Here is a 17406-nt window from a genome sequence, read left to right as displayed (position 1 = left end):
TACCGCCGTGTTCAGGTCTGTGATGCATACATGCACAATGCATCTCACCAAGTTGTAGCATATGAGGTTGACATACTCCAATATAAATGCTTTACACCCCTTCAATCATTATCTCCCTTACAACTTTCCCTGGACTCAAATGTGGTTTTAATACACATATTTACATTGCTACCAAAACTCAATAAATATTTATAACACTATGACTGCGACAAACAAGAAAATAACCCAGCTTTCAATTTTCAAAGTTGTAACCACTGTTAGCACAAAATGTTACTTTATTCTGCATACTTTGGATTAAAAACCAGAGCCTCTCTATAGATCAACTCTTTCATCTGGTCCTTTGTTAAGGTGTAGTACTCAAAATCAAAGCTGAATGACATGGCAGAAGTGGGTTCATCACTGATTTCATGTAGATTTGCCATGTATGGATGGGAAAGTGCCTCTTCCATTGTTCCAAAACCAACAAACATATTTTCTTAACCAATTGAACCTAGAAAATCAATTGTACTCCCATCCAAAAGAACAAACAACTTTCATTGCCATAAAAAATAAAAGCAAATAAATATTTTCTACGAAGGATATCAAAAGAAGATATTCATCTATTCTGTCATAATTGGATTTGCATTACGAGTGCTAGGAAACTTTTCTCATGTGCTAGTTTTTGGCCTCTATTTAAATGGTATAATTTAAGTGGGTGTTTCCTCAAAGACACAACTACTAAAAGTTGCCTGGATTTAAATGGGCAGAACTTAAATCTATACAATAGGGCCTTCTTTACTGTACATATTATTTTTTCTTATTTTAAGTTCACATCCAAGCCAGACACCAAAATGGTGTTGTAAAACATAATATTTGATTTCGAGTGCAATGGAGAAAAAGCTATTGTAGATAAATCAGACAATTAAAAGATAAAAACCCAAAACTGACGAGATTGGGGAAGAAAGTAGAAATTTATTTTATTCATATCAGTACACAATAGCCAAAGGTCCAAGTTCATCACTTATTTGAAAGGAGAATTTGACAAAATACCATATTGATCATATATAGTGGCAAACATCCATACTCAACTTTTATTCACTTAAATTCTAACAAAAATTATCTTCATACAACCCCTTGAAGTTTGAAAATAAAGAAGAATAAAGCATAATACAGTTATCACAGTGTTCCAGTTTGTGACTCATACATGCACAATGCATCTCGCCAAGTTGTAGCATATCATGTTGACATACTCCAATATAAATGCTTTACACCCCTTCAATCATTATCTCCCTTACAACTTGCCTTGCACTCAAATGTGCTTTTAATACACATATTTACATTTCTCCCTAAACTCAATAAATATTTATAACATTATGACTGATACAATCAAGAACATAACCTAGCTTTCAATTTTCAAAGTTGTAACATGGAGTGCTTTTAATACACATATTTACATTTCTCCGTAAACTCAATAAATATTTATAACATTATGACTGATACAAACAAGAACATAGCCCAGCTTTCATTTTTCCAAGTTGTAACCACTGCCAGCACAAAATGTTACTTTATTGTGCATACTATGGTTTAAAAACCATAGTCTCTCTATAGATCAACTCTTTGATCTGATCCTTTTTTAAGGTGTGCTACTCAAAATCAATGCTAAATGGCATGGCACAAGTGGGTTCATCACTGATATCATGTAGATTTCCCAGGCACAGATGGGAAGTGCCTCTTCCACTGTTCCAAAACCAACAAACATATTTGTTTAACCAACTGGACCTATAAAATCAATTGTACTCCCATCAAAAAGAACAAACAACTTTAATTGTCATAAAAAATAAAAGAAGCTAAAAATTTTCTGCAAAGGATATCAAAATAAGATATTCATCTACTTTTGTCATAATTGGATCTGCATTACCATGTGTTAGGAAACTTTTACTAGTTGCCTGGATTTAAATGGGTAGAACTTAAATCTATAGAATAGGGCCTTCTTGAGTGTACAATTTCTTCTTCTTCTTCTTATTTTAAGGTCACAACTAAGCCAAACACCAAATTTGTGTATAATACCCCATTTTTTGTGGGACAAGGAACAAAAATTAATCTCAATACTAGATGTCAAATACTATGACATAAACAACCATAATCCAAAAAGGATTAGTCCAACTTATACAAGGACGAATTAAAAAGTTCTGCTTTAGCAAACCAATAAAGTAATGACCAGTCAACGAGAAAGAGAGGTAATGTTGTGCACATGTGATACTCTGATTTGGATCAAATGTCAGCATTCTTTCACAAATATAAATTGATAATGCACACACATGAGGGAATTTTTGAGTAAATGATACTATGGAAGTTGTTGAATAAATCTTCTACCATTATCACTTCGAACAAATCCAAGGTCAACCTCAGTTGGCGTTCCAATCAACTACAAAGGCAATAAATGCTTTCTCACCGCATTGGCATTATATTTAAATTATAGCCATAACTTCAACCATTCAACCAAAACTGTAAAATGTCTTTATGTCATTTAACCAGAGACAAGATATGAATGAGAAGCATGGCTCAAACTTCAATAGGCTTAAAAGTATACAACCATTATACATGGCAAACTGCAGTAGGAAAATATTACAATCTATGGCCTTTACCTATATCAATAAACACAACCGATGCACATAATCCCTTCCAGGGAATAAGGGTTGTTTATTCATCAATTCAATGAAAATACAACCTACTGACCAAACATCAATGGCTGTAGTATAATTTGATGAATTTAGCAGCAATTCTGGAGCTCTGTACCATCTAGTAACCACATATTCTATCATGAAATCATTTTTAGAAGTAATCTGAGCCATACCTAAATCACATATCTTTAGATCACAATTTTCATTCAGTAGAACATTGTTGGGCTTCAAGTCCCTATAAAGGACATTTGCAGAATGTATATATTTCAATTCTCACAAAATCTAATACAAAAATTACTACAATAAACAATCCACGTACAAACATTAGCCTCTAACAAACAATATTTGAAGGACCTCATTCATATCAACTATGGCACAAAAACACATACTAGAACGTAATACCAAGAAACAACAATTCCTGCCTTTCTTCAAGCATCAACTTCTAAGGATGTTTCTGAACAAAACCCCACTTTGCAGGTGGTGGGAGGTCAAACTCATGCACTTTATAGGAAACTTATCAATCATTATAATCTTGTATTTCAATACTACATGATAGATGAAGAAAGAAGGGTTGCCATGGAAACTTGTATTGATGTAGTTCCTTAGAAGCTGTCTGAGTCTCTAAACTCCACAAGAAATCAACCATAAACAACCATAATTCACAAAGGATTAGTCCAACTTATACAAGGATGAATTAAAAAGTTCTACTTTAGCAAACCAATAAAGAAGTGACTAGTCAATGAGAGAAAGAGGTAATGTTGTGCACCTATGATCCTCTGGTTTGGATCAAATGTCATCATTCTTTCATAAAGATGAATTGCTAATGCATGCACCTGAGGGAATTTTTGAGTAAATGAATGCCTTGGATACTATGGTAGTTGCTGAATAAATCTTCTAGCATTATCACTCTAAACAAATCCAATGTCAGTCTCAGTTGGTGTGCCAATCAAGTGCAAAGACAATAAATTCTTTCTCACCGCACTGGAATTATATTTAAATTATAGCCATATCTTCAACCATTCAACCAAAACTCTAAAATGCATCTATGTCCTTTAACCAGTGACAACATATGAACAAGAAGCGTGGCTCAAACTTCAATACGCTTAAAAATATATAACCATTATACAGGGGTAGCCGCAATAGGAAAATATCACAAGCTATGGCCTTTACCTCTATTAATAAACGTAACTACTACACATGATCCCTTCCAAGGAATAAGGGTTGTCTGTTCATTAATTCCATGAAAATACAACGTACTGACCAGAAATCAATGGTTGCAGTATAATCTTATGAGTTTAGTAGCAATTCTGGAGCTCTATACCATCTAGTAACCACATATTCAATTATGAAATCAGTTTCAGAAGTAATCTGAGCCAGACCAAAATCACATATCTTCATATCACAATTTTCATTCAGTAGAAGATTTCTGGGCTTCAAGCCCCTATGAAGGACATTTGCAGAGTGTATATATTTCAATCCTCGCAAATCTGATACAAAAAGTACTGTAATAGACAATCCACATACAAACATTAGCCTCTAATAGACAATATTTGAAGGACCTCATTAATATAAGGTATGGCACAAAAATGCATACTAGAACGTAATACCAAGAAACAAAAATTCTTACCTTTTTTCAAGCATCAACTTCTAAGGATGTTTTTGAACAAAACCCCACTTTGTAGGTGGTGGGAGGTCAAACTCATGCACTTGATAGGAAACTTATCAATCATTATAATCTTGTATTTCAATAGTATAGGATAGATGAAGAAAGAAGGGTTGCCATGGAAACTTGTATTGATGTAGTTCCCTAGAAGCTACCCAAGTCTCTAACCTCCATGAGAAATCAACCATAAACAACCATAATCCACAAAGGATTAGTCCAACTTATACAAGGATGAATTAAAAAGTTCTACTTTAGCAAACCAATAAAGAAATGACTAGTCAACGAAAAAAATAGGTAATGTTGCGCACCTGTGATCCTCTGATTTGGATCAAATGTCAACATTGTTTCACAAAGATAAACTACTAATGCATGCACATGAGGGAATTTTTGAGTAAATGACTGCCTTGTATACTGTGGCAGTTGCCGAATAAATATTCTAGCATTATCAGCCTAAGTTGGCGTGCCAATCAACTGCAAAGACAATAAATGCTTTCTCACCGCATTGGCATTATATTTAAATTATAGCCATATCTTCAACCATTCAACCAAAACTGTAAAATGTCTCTATGTCCTTTAACGAGAGACAAGATATGAACAAGAAGCGTGGCTCAAACTTCAATAGGCTTAAAAGAATACAACCATTATACAGGGCAAGCTGCAATAGGAAAATATTACAAGATATGGCCTTTACCTCTATCAATAAATGCAGTTGATTCACATGATCCCTTCTAGGGAATAAGGGTTGTCCGTTCATCAATTCCATGAAAATACAACCTACTGACTGGACATCAATGGCTACACTATAATCTGATGAATTCAACAGCAATTCTAGAGCTCTATACCATCTAGTAACCACATATTCGGTCATGAAATCGGTTTCAGAAGTAATTCGAGCCACATCAAAATCACATATATTCAGATCAAAATTTTCATTCAGTAGAAGATTGTTGTGCTTCAAGTCCCTATGAAGGACATTTGCAGAGTGTATACATTTCAATCCTCGCAAAATATGATACAGAAAGTACTGCAATAGACATCCACATACAAACATTAGCCTCTAAGAAACAATATTTGAAGGACCTCACTCAGAGAAACTATGGCACACAAAGACATACTAGAATGTAACACCAAGAAACAAAAATTCCTGTGTTTTTTCAATCATCAACTTCTAAGGATGTTTCTAAACAAAACCCCACTTTGCAGGTGGTGGGAGGTCAAACTCATGCACTTGATAGGAAAATTATCAATCATTATAAGCTTGTATTTCAATACTAGAGGATAGATGATGAAATAAGGGTTTCCATGGAAAATTGTATTGATGTAATTCCCTAGAAGTTGTCTGAGTCTCTACCCTCCACGAGAAATCAAGCTTTAACTTTAAATGAGTTGCATGCTAATTTTCCTAAGATGGCCAATGACAATGACAAGTCCCCAAGGTTGGACAATTTCCATTGTGAGTTGTGTAAAGCTTGGGTGTTCTGTTTTCTATCAAAAAGTGAAAATGGGAACCAAGATGAGATGAGTGCAAGAAAATGTGAGCCAAATGAATGGAATACCATGGTGGAGGTGTCGTATGAATACCATGGTGGAGGTGTTGAATGAGACATTTCCTGCACACAAACCCTGTCTAGCAGCAATAAGCAGGAAATTTGCAAAACAAGAGGGCCAATCGTATACAAGGCACGAAGTCTAGTCCAGAGTGCATCAAGAATAGGACCATCAAGCTCATAAAAGGTATTAAGAATTACAAATTCGGCTTCTAGGGAAGCCTATGCTTCACTTCTAAAAAACTAAAACATGTAATTGGAGGAGTACATGTGAGTTGCAATCATTTGGGTAGATCTTTTACATGCAACTGGGGCATTCTAGGAATGCAAGGGATTATTTGATCCATTTAGCCATTTGTGAATCAACTCTCATTTGTAGCAGCAAGTAATACGATGCAGAGTAAGATCTCTCTTCGTAATCCAGAGGGGGTTAGAAATAGAACCCAAAATCAATGCAGTGAAAAAACAATGCAGCTGGTGGGAGGTGAATCTCATGCACTTGATAGGAAACTTATCAATCATTATAAGATTGTATTTCAATACTAGAGGATAGATGAAGAAATAATGGTTGCCATGGAAACTTGTATTGATGTAGTTCCCTAGAAGTTGTCTAAGTCTCTAACCTCCACAAGAAATCAACCTTTAACTTTAAATGAGTTGCATGCTAATTTGTCTGAGATGGCCAATGACAATGACAAGTCCCCAAGATTGGACAATTTCCCTTGTGAGTTGTGTAAATCTTGGGTGTTCTGTTTTCTAAGCGAAAAGGGAAAATGGGGAATCGAGATGAGATGAATGCAAGAAAATGCTAGCTAAATGAATGGAATACCATGGTGGAGGTATCATATGAATACCATGGTGGAGGTGTCAAATGAGACATTTCCTACACACAAACCCTATCTAGCAGCAACAAGCAGGAAACTTGCAAAACAAGAGGGCCAATCGTATACAAGGCATGAAGTCTAGTTCATAGTGCATCAACTATAGGACCATCAAGCTCATAAAAGGTATTAAGAATTACAAATTCGGCTTCCAGGGTGGCATGTGCTTCACTTCTGAGAAATTGAAACATGTAATTGGAGGAGTCTGTGAGTTGCAATCATTTGGGCAGATATTTTACATGCAATTGGGGCATTCCAGGAATGTAGGGGATTATTTGATCCATTTACCCATTTCTGAAGCAACTCTCATCTGTAGTAGCAAACAATACGATACAAAGTAAGCTCGCTCTTCATAATCTAGAGGGGGTTAGAACTTAGAACCCAAAATCAATGCAGTGAAAAAAAAAATATTCAATAAGAGATATGCCTTTGAGAGGAATATAACCATGGTCGGCGAGAAGAGGGACGAAGAAGAAAGTGAAGAAACCGCAAGCACTTTGCGACCATACAGACAACCCTTCAGGATAGCATTGAATATGCTTGGCACATGATAACCTTCAGCTGTAACCAAGCTTGCAAGCACAGGATAACCTTCAGCCATAACCAAGCTTGTAAGTTTCTCAAACGATGGCTGAGGCCATTCAGTAATGAATTGTAACCGACAATTCCAAACAATCTGATGGCTAAAATTATTTCTATCATCTAACATCAAAATCAATGATTCACAATTGTACAGGTGGCATAGGAGGGGAGTTGGTCTCAGAGGGAAACGCCTTACGTCGTAAATACGTTATGTGCAGATGTTTTAATTATTTTTTTCGCTGTAAATGTTTAAGACATTGAATCCAATACTATGATATTCTATCATATCCCCCTTCGAATAACACAATCATAAATATTATCTTCTCATTAACAACACTTATTTTCCTCATTCTTCAGTTGTATTTGCAATTCCATCCTATTCACTATCTTGGTATACCACCAAACTTCAACATTCCAACATATACCTACATTAGTAATCAAGTAAGCATACATATTATAGAAATTATCAAGAAACACATATCTTATGCACAAGATTTCTCAATTCCATGATGTAAGCATCTATTCAAATATATGTATGCATTTTTTATTTAATACCTATCTCTATGGATATGCATATATCCCATATAATGGCTTCCATAGGAAATAAATATTTTCATTATCCTTTCTAACTCACACACAAGATTCTAGCCACCATCCCACATGAACTTTTAAGTTTCCTCTTTGATACACTCACCCTCTAGGCTTATATTTCCCCTTATCTACTAAATAATCCCTTAGGTGATCCATCTTGTCATGGATTTCTCATGTAAGGAGAGCACTAAATTACTACTAGACATGAACTATTAGTATATAACATGTGGCAATCACAGGGTTCCTTTGTCCTAACAATCTCCTTTCTTCAAGGGTTTCCATGTTCAATAGCCATCATCTACCATGTATCGTACACTTACAGTTAACATAGATATATTCATAATAATACAACTTATAAATTCCAATTCTAATTCATAAAGAATATCATATTTCATAAGTATGAGATTCCTTCTCATAGTATTTGGCTCTTGTGTGCTACAACACCTAATATTTCTTATAGAATTGCACTCATTTTCATATTTGAGACCATTCTACCTACAACCTAAACTTTTCAATCAACCAAATAAAAGTGAGTATCTATCAATATAATCCTTTCTTTCAATATTTACTACCATCCATGAGGTGTTCTAGAATAATATTAACAAACTAATAATTCATTCATTTTTAGTTGTTAATCATACTCAATGAAATGGAACTATGATTACGTTGAAAATAGCAACAAGAAATGCTAAATATAGAAGTGTTAAATTTAGAACTGCTATAAATAGCATTTCGGGATACCTTCCTATTTCAGTTAGTCCCTGAACTAAAATAGAGAAGTAAAAATTTGAATTTGATCTTAGCAGTTGTTTGTAAAATAATTAATTAATTCACCATGATTTAATTAGTTGTAGAAAATCAAACATGAAATCTAAGTGGGGACATGCAATAGTTTCTCCATTGATTGAGGAATTTATCCATCAGTTAAAGAGATAAGGTTGAGTTGTAATATTGAGTTGTAATTAGTTGGATCAGTTAACTGAGTCAAGTCTAGTTAGATTAATTCAAACAGTTTGTTGAAATAATTGTGAGTTCAGTTAGTTAATGCATGCATGCATGTAACTGTTGCACTTGAGATAACTGAATATTCTCTCATAAATAACTCATGCATGTCAGTTCAGACAAAGACCCAGTTGAGATCAGATGGAGGGACAGTGTACTATCAGTTGCTAGAATATTCCATTGTGAATATCTCTTGAATGTAGAGGGAATTCTTTCCTTGAGGATTGCGCAGTTACTTCTTCCGGTTTTGTGAGTGTGATGAGGCCAATTCACACATGTGGCATCACTAGACCCCAAGAAAAATTGCACAAGGAAATAGGAGGCTTGGAGGGCTTGAGGAGGACATATACAATGTCTATTCAGCCTGTGAGCCATATTGTTTGATTATAGAGAGAGCGGGATAGCTTGAGAGCTGATTATTTTTGTAACTTGACCAAGATTTCCACTTGTATGATAATACAGAGATTGGGGTTTTAGGCTGAGGCTTTCCCCAGGTTATTTCTTCTGTGTTATGTGTGATTGATTTCTCATTCTCAGTTATATGTGTTCTCATTGATCTTGCTCAATTTGATTAAGCTTCTGTAAAGTTTGTTGTAGAAGTAGATCTTGTATTTTGCTTTAGTCTATTGCATAATCTATTGATCTACAGTGGGAATTTCTACAGATTCAATGTACATGGGTTACTTAATATACCTACCATTACAAGATGAAACTAAATATTTATTCCAATAAACCAATGTGCCAATACTCATGATCACATCTACTCAATCTATATTTGTCGCTTGATATCAAAATACTACATTTCTATACCATGTATTCCACCATCATCACTTGGAAGGTCTATCCAACACCTCAAAACATCATCTAGTCATATCCCATCTATACCTTAGGAATACTACGAGGAACTTCCCTTATCTACTATATATTACCTTAGGAACCCTCTCCTCTATAGGATCTCCTCACTATTTGCAAGAAGGTTAAAGTCTACAACACCAATATAAGTAGGGAGACAATTGGACACTTGTGCAATATTATATCCTTCCATATCCACCAACAATATGGTATCACACATTAACTCTATTGGCATTCACTTTCATGTGTTATACAAATTCATAACATGATTATGTTACCCATTCACTCATTGTCATGTAACTCAATCGTGAGATACTAATTCATGGTTGAATAAAATGGATTATAACAATATTGCCATACGAAAAGATTCTTCCTTCATTATATCCCACATAGGTATCATTTTTTTGACAGAAACGATTAGTATGATATATTGACTCTTGGCAGAAATGCCTCAATTCAAGTTACAAAGAGATAGGCAGTGCTAAGATTTCTCCTCGGCTAGGAACCAAATGGCTTCCCCACTAATGAGCCTGCAAATTTTGCAAACTATAATACGAGCAATCTTCTCTATCTTCCCTAATTTGCATATACAAACAAACTGCTCCAATAAAAGACAGTAAAACATTTTAATTAGACAGTTATGGGATGGGATCCCAGCCTTCGTCTCCGTCTCTTATAAGGACTCCGAGGTGGAGGAGAACCGCTTTATTGGCTTCAGCATCAGCTTCTTTGTTGTTATCTCTCTTTACATGAAGGAATTCCAAACTTTGAAAGGATTTTAACAGGGATATAATTCTGCTCATCAATCTTGATAACCTTAAATCTGAAGGTGAAGAATTGTCCACAATGGCCTTTATACTAGACTAGGAATCACCAAATACTATTGCATCTTTGATACCCATAAAAATGAGTTGCTTGAGCCCCTGGAGAAGAGGCAGAGCTTCGGCTTGAATGCTGGTATTGAAGCCCACTCCCCAAGCGTATCTAAATTCAGTTCTTCCCTCTATACTTTTGACTACTCCACCTGCTCTGGAAATACCAGGATTACCTTTTGATACCCCATCAAAAAAGAGAGCATTTCTTGCCTTCTTGGTGCAAAACTCAAAGAAGTCTGCAGCCTTAAGGCGAATTTGCCAGTGTTTTAGAGGAGAGGGATGCCTGACTATATCAATGAAGTGGAGATCAAGAGTAGCGGCCCATTTAGCATCTTGTTCACTAAGATCTGCCCTGTCAAGCTGATCTCCCAAACAGTCTTTTAGCTGGCTTTTAATTTTTACCTAGACTATCTTGGGATCACTCTTCTTGTCTCCGAATATCCTTTGATTTCTTTCGAGCCATATTTTCCAGCAAATTAATTTGGGAAGGGCAAGCCAGGCTTGTTTGATGTGAGAATTTTGAGGAGTGCCACCAGGGTACCTTAGCTTCCAGATTGAGAACAGGTCTAAGAAGCGATTGGGGGGGCAAAGATGATGCTCCATGGGCCTAAGGCCTCTTTCCAAAGTTCTGCAACAAAATTACAGTAGAACATCAGATGGGAGGCATTTTCTTCATCTTCCCCACATAGCGAGCAACAGGAGGGCCCCATATAGCCTCTTTTCCGAAGCCTATCGTCGGTCAAAATTCTCTGATGGCATAAAAGACAGCAGAATGAGTCGATTTTAGGGATCAATGTTTGAGACCAGATCCCCTGCCAGGGCTTCGGGTCAGGAGGTACATGAGGATGCAAAGTGATCTGCCTTTAACCCTGCAAAACTGTGTAACGCCCAGGAATCGGACCCCATCCCCGAGTGTCTGATTTTCTATTGTTCAAAGGAGCTTTGCCTTTTAAGAGGGATAGAAAGATTGCGTAATCTTTGGAAAGGTTCTTAGGCACCTCTAACTTTTCCCAACTCTACCAATCACCATTCTCCCAATGAGAAATGTCCCACAGAGTTTTAAAATCAGCTCTGTCCATCCAATCTTTCAAAAAAACCAGGGAGCGATCATCAACTAGGGGATCACAACCCATAATACGGTCATCCCAGATTTTAATTCGCTTGCCATTTCCAGGGATCCAATGCGCATGGAGATCAATTAAGGAGGAAGCTTTTGTGCACAGTTTGTGGATCATCGTTCCGGAGGTTGTAATGGGATTGTCTAGATAGCGTGTTCTCTACCCACAGAAATATTTTTTCCACAACGCTAGTTGAGCCCAACTCAGATTTGGGGCAATTATCCTCCATAACAGTTTTGCACCCAATGTGATATTTTGCTTACTAATATTCTTGAAGTTCAAACCACCTTCCATTCTGGGCGAGGAGATTATATCCCAGCTTAATAGAGGGATTTTCTTCTCATTTGCTTTGCCGCCTTTCCAAAAGAAATTCCTTATGTAATCCTCCATTTTCCTCATGATGCCAATAGGAGCAATCATAACTGCAAACTGATAAATGGGAAGATTGTTTAAGAAAGATTTTATAAGCACTGTCTTGCCAGCCAGATTGAGCCAATTGAAGCCCCAGGAGTGGATTTTGGACTTAAATTTTTCCAATAGAGGCAACCAGTCTCTGCTGAGAGCACTTTTTTGGAAAACAGGGAGCCCCAAATACTTGAAGGATGACCATGAAGAGGAGCCTGCGAAACCAAAATAGTTGGAGATGGCTTGGAGCGATCTGGCAGTAGATTTCCAGCAGTAGATATGACATTTTCCTTTATTGAGGCTGCTTCCTGAGTCTTCAGAATAGACATCCACCACATATTTAAATCTTTTAGCCGAGGCCAAGGAGGCTGCACCCAGCAAGAGAGAGTCATCCGCGAATAGCGCATGGTTTATGTTTTTGACACCTCTTGTGATGTTCAATCCCATTATTTCTTGATCAGTTTGCTTTTTATTCAAAAGGAAGATGAGAACAAAAGCTTGGAGGACAAAGAGCAAGGGGGAGAGAGGACACCCTTGCCTCAGCCCTCTAGAGGCTTTGAAGAAATCAGTAGCCCTCCCATTCACCAAAGGGGCAATCCAGGGCTCACTAATACAAGCCTTGATCCAATTGACAGATTTGAGGCCAAAAGCAAATTTGTGCAGGACATCCAACAAAAATCTATGTGTCACCCTATCAAAGGTGCTTTCAAGATCTAACTTGATAACCATTCCTTTCTCTTTCCGGGTCAAGCTTGAATGGATCGCCTCTTGGACTAGGATAAAATTTTCCACAATCTGTCTTCCCTGAATAAAACCTCCCTGATTCTCAGGAACAATGTCTGGAAGAATGGTTTTCAGTTTGTTTGCAATCACTTTTGTTATCAGCTTGTAGCCTATATTGCAAAGGGAGATAGGAAGAAATATGGTGAAGGAATTAGCGCCTTTTTCCTTACGAATAAGGGCCAGGAAAGCCGAATTGGTGCTTCCCCCAATTTTCTAACAAGCTTGTGATTTCTGGACCATTCTGCATAAATATTTTTCCACAATTTGCCAACAATTCTGCAAGAATCTGGCAGTAAAGCCATCTGGGCCTGGGGCCTTATCTGGCTCCATTGCAAAGAGGGCGGTTTTTATTTCATTATTAGTGACTTCTGCTTCCAAAAACTGATTCTTTCTGGAAGAAATCAGAGAGGGCACCTCATTCACTAAAGTTGAACTATGCCCCAGTCCCTCTTCTTCGTTGTACAAGTTTTTGAAGTGAAGGAAAGCAACGTTTTTTATGCTTTGTATATCTCTATGTTTGATGTTCTCTTCCTTGATTTCTGAGATGGAATTGAAACTTTTCTGAGCTTGGGCTTGCTTGTGAAAGAAGGATGAGTTCCTATCTCCTATCTTAAGCCAAAGCCTGCGGGATGTAATCCTCCAGTACTCTTCCTCAGCCAAGCTTGCCTTGAGTAGCTTTTGCTGAAGTTTAGCCTCCTTGTCTAGAATTTCTTTTCTGATCTCTTCATTTTCCGATTTCAGATGATGAATCTCGAGACATTCTTGGATCTTTTTCCTTTCCACTGCTGGGTTAGGAAGGGATTTTACCCAAGTTTTCATTGCAGCTTTCACTCTCTTGAGTTTTTCCTCCCAAACAAAGAAGGCAGAGCCATTGACTGGTTGCTTCCAACTATCTTTTACTAGTTGCATAAAGGACTATTCCTTGACCCAAAGGGCACTGAATTTAAAAGGGATAGGACCTTGATCCATATGGGCCAGCAGATCAAGTTTGATGGGTCTGTGATCGGAGACACTACAAGGGAGAATATGCATTCTAGACTCTAAACCAAGAAGAAGAAAAGCACTTTGAACAAGAAATCTATCTAACCTTGCAGCAATATGTCCCGGACCGAGTCTTTTATTGGACCAAGTGTACTTGCCCGACGAAGGTTTAATGTCGATCATGTCCCAATCCTGAAGCAGATCCTCAACCCATTCTCACACCGAATCCCTTACAATGCTTCCTCCATGCTTTTCAGCCAAAGATAAGGTGAGATTTAGGTCCCCTGCAATGATGATATTCGCTAAATCTTCAGAATCTGCCAAACTTCTAATGGAATCCCAGCAGATCTTTTTCTCTCCTATGCTGATTGGAACATACACATTGAAGAGACAGAGGGTCTCTTCTGAATCAATGTGTTGTAGCTTAGAGAACAACCAATGGGTGTTGGTGACCTCTTTGATCCTTGAGAATTTGTTTGTGTTCCAAAGGGTGCCCAGGCCTCCTGAGGCACCATGAGCTGAAACAGCTTGCCCTTCACTTCTCTTCCACAATTTTTTGTCGATATGGAGGAAGGTCTTGTCCTCCATTTTAGTCTCGTGGATGAGGAGTATATCAAGAGATCTGGATCTTATCAGGCTTTTGATGGCTTCTTCTTTTATTCTGCTCCCCATACCCCTAAAATTCCAAGAGACAAACTTCATCACTTGATTTTTGAATGGAGAGCTCCTTTAGAGCTCTGGGACTGATTTCTGGTCATCTTCGGTGTTTTTTCCAAGAGTTTCTCGAGGTTTGGTTGGCTTCCTTGGAGTTTGTCTTTATAAGTCTCCTGCTCTCTTTTTTCACAGCCAGATTTTCGGCCTCTCAATGATCTTCTAGCCGAGGTTTACGAATCCCCTATTTCATCTTCTTCTTCTAAGTCCTCTGAACCTTGCACTTCCTCATCCTCTTCTGTGGGTATCTCTTTCGATCTGTCTGCATTACTTTCGACTTGCTTTGGTCCCGAGGGGGGCTCTTTGTGGGGCGATCCTTCTTTCTGCATCTCTATTTCTTGGGTGTCTTCTATTGCTGAGCTTAACTGCGTAAATTTGTTTCCTTGTTCTTCCATGAAAGGTGTTTGTATCCCAGAGCCTGCCTGGGGGCCTTTGCCATTTATATTACCAGTTCTAGGGGCTTTGTGGGCAGTTTTGGTCCTTTTGACCTGAGTCCATCCTTCCTCCTTTCCTTTCTCCACTTCACTATTCTTTGGGCAGCCTCTAGCAAAATGGCCATAAACATGGCATTTTCGGCACTTGAACAGAAGCTGCTCATAGTCCAGCTTTTGAACATGAGTCCAACTTCCAACCCTGATCTTTATTGCCTCAGGCAAACTGACCTCAAGGTCAAATTCAACACAGATTCTAGCATAGTCGTATTGGTCTTTACTGTTTGCTCGATCAATGAATTTGCCCAAGGTGTTTCCGATGTGCTTAAGAGACTCCCAATTCCAACAGTGCACTGGCAGGTTGGGCAGCCTAACCCACATAGGGACGGTTGTGGGGATGTCAACAATTGGGTAAAAATCAGGCGTCCATTTATTGAGATACAACCCCTGAGGGCCCATGAAATAGGGAACATTACAAAATATCAGATCCTTATCATCCTTTTCAGAGAATTCAAACAGAAATAATCCCTTCCCTAGAAAATACAAAGTGACTATGCTTTTAATCAGCAGCGCCCAGTTCCTTGTGACCCAGCTCTCCGTGGTTTTGGGGGAGGGCCAGAGTCTAGTGAATTGTCCAACCAAAGCACGCTCAACCAAAGAAAGGGTGACCTGAATTGGACCCTCACGAGGGAGCAAAATCTCAGGGATGTCATCCAAACATTTCACAAACTTCGCGGCCTCGGTCACTTTCTTCTTTGGAAGAGAATCCAAAAGTTAGAGAAAGGCGTCTGCATCAAAAAGGGGAGGCGGCGAGGGTGGCTCCATTGATGCAGCGATGCCTTAGCTCGATCGAAACGAGCACACACAAATCCCAGCGATCAAAACATGGTCCTTCTAGCCAACACAAAAGTGATAAAGCACCTGTAAATCCAAGAAAAGAGCAGAGGGCTGATGCACCGCGCAAAATGGCCAGAGCACTGTGCAAGTTCAAAGCACCGCACATAGTCAAATGAAACACTGGACGGCCAACTCAAAGCATCGCGCCGACCCAATGCGCCGCGACTCCCAGTCTAGGCGCTGCGCAGGAACAGCTCAAGTATTGGAAAACCCAGCCCACAGGAGAAGAGCAAAGCCCTCCGAAGAAGCCACAGGGCCTAGACAACGGCCTCAATCGCAGAGGAGATCAGATGCAGAGCGGCGCCAAGCAGGTTCCTCCCTTATCCCACATAGGTATCATTATCATACATGCATTCCATCATAAACAAATAAATGAATATATAAGCTATGCCTAGCTGAATCCTTACTCCAATCATTTCAAGTCATATATGTTGGCATGAATAATTTTCACACTTGGATAGTTTCCTTCAGCATTCCTGACATTACTTGTTCAGTTGATGTCTCATGGGAACTCACATCATTCCTTAATCAACCTATTGAAAAAAATCCTATCATATTTATCCTTTTCACAAGGTTTTCTAACATAGGCCACTTCATCATCAACATTTTAACCATTGTTGATATTTGTTTTGGAATAAATTGTGTGTTAATATTTGAAATGTCCAATATCTGAGTAGACACTCCATCCATCATCAAGAAAAAAGAAAGAAATAAAATATTAAGTGAGTTTAGCAATGAAAAGAGAATATAAAGGTAATGGAAAGGAGTTAACCGAAAAAGAAAAAATGGGTTCCAAGGAATGGAAAATATATTTAAATCATATAAAGAATAATGTAGAAATTATGAAAATTTTGGGCCATAAAAGATAAATTATTTTCTATATATATTTGATTATTTAAGGAAAGTTTTTTTCTCCTTTCACTTTGTGGTGTCACAAAATAATATTCGTCTTTTATAATCTACTATCTTTATTTTATATTTCCTTTGAAAATACTTATTTTTTGTTAAGAAAGGAAAATGAGATCTACTTAGTTAAATGAAGAGAAAAATGCTCTATGCACTAGGAACATATGTGTTCATCATTGGAGTCCTATTATCATGAGACTGACATTCATCTAATGCAATTATACTTTGATACCAATACAAAAAAAGAATCACATGCTATTAGATGAGAATGATACATTGTTTAGTGCACTACCATTCTTGAAATGAAAAATCCCTTGATCATTATTGTTTTGTGACATATTTTTCCAAGTATTGAACATGCAGAATATTGTTTATATTTTTTAACTCACCAACTATAGTCTTTTAATGAGTTTGTTTTATTACCTTCTTTATTTTTTCATCGTGTAGGGAATTAAGTTTCAATACATATTTATCTTCCATTCGTTTTCATCTTTCATTTTGTGTGATTTCAAATAATTGTT

General features: G+C 37.5%; 1 pseudogene; it reads right to left on the bottom strand.

The window, feature by feature from the left end:
- Positions 1 to 275: 275 nt before the first annotated feature.
- LOC149240359 (mitogen-activated protein kinase homolog D5-like) lies at positions 276 to 14528 on the bottom strand (annotated as a pseudogene).
- Between the last annotated feature and the right edge of the window lie 2878 nt (positions 14529 to 17406).

The sequence above is a fragment of the Pinus tabuliformis genome, chromosome 8, assembly GCF_031772625.1.
Source record: "Pinus tabuliformis cultivar Carrire ecotype Pingquan chromosome 8, CPIR1, whole genome shotgun sequence".
Classification (NCBI taxonomy): domain Eukaryota; kingdom Viridiplantae; phylum Streptophyta; class Pinopsida; order Pinales; family Pinaceae; genus Pinus; species Pinus tabuliformis.
The sequence above is the reverse complement of the archived record's forward strand: the minus strand, read 5'-3'. Positions and strand labels throughout refer to the sequence as shown.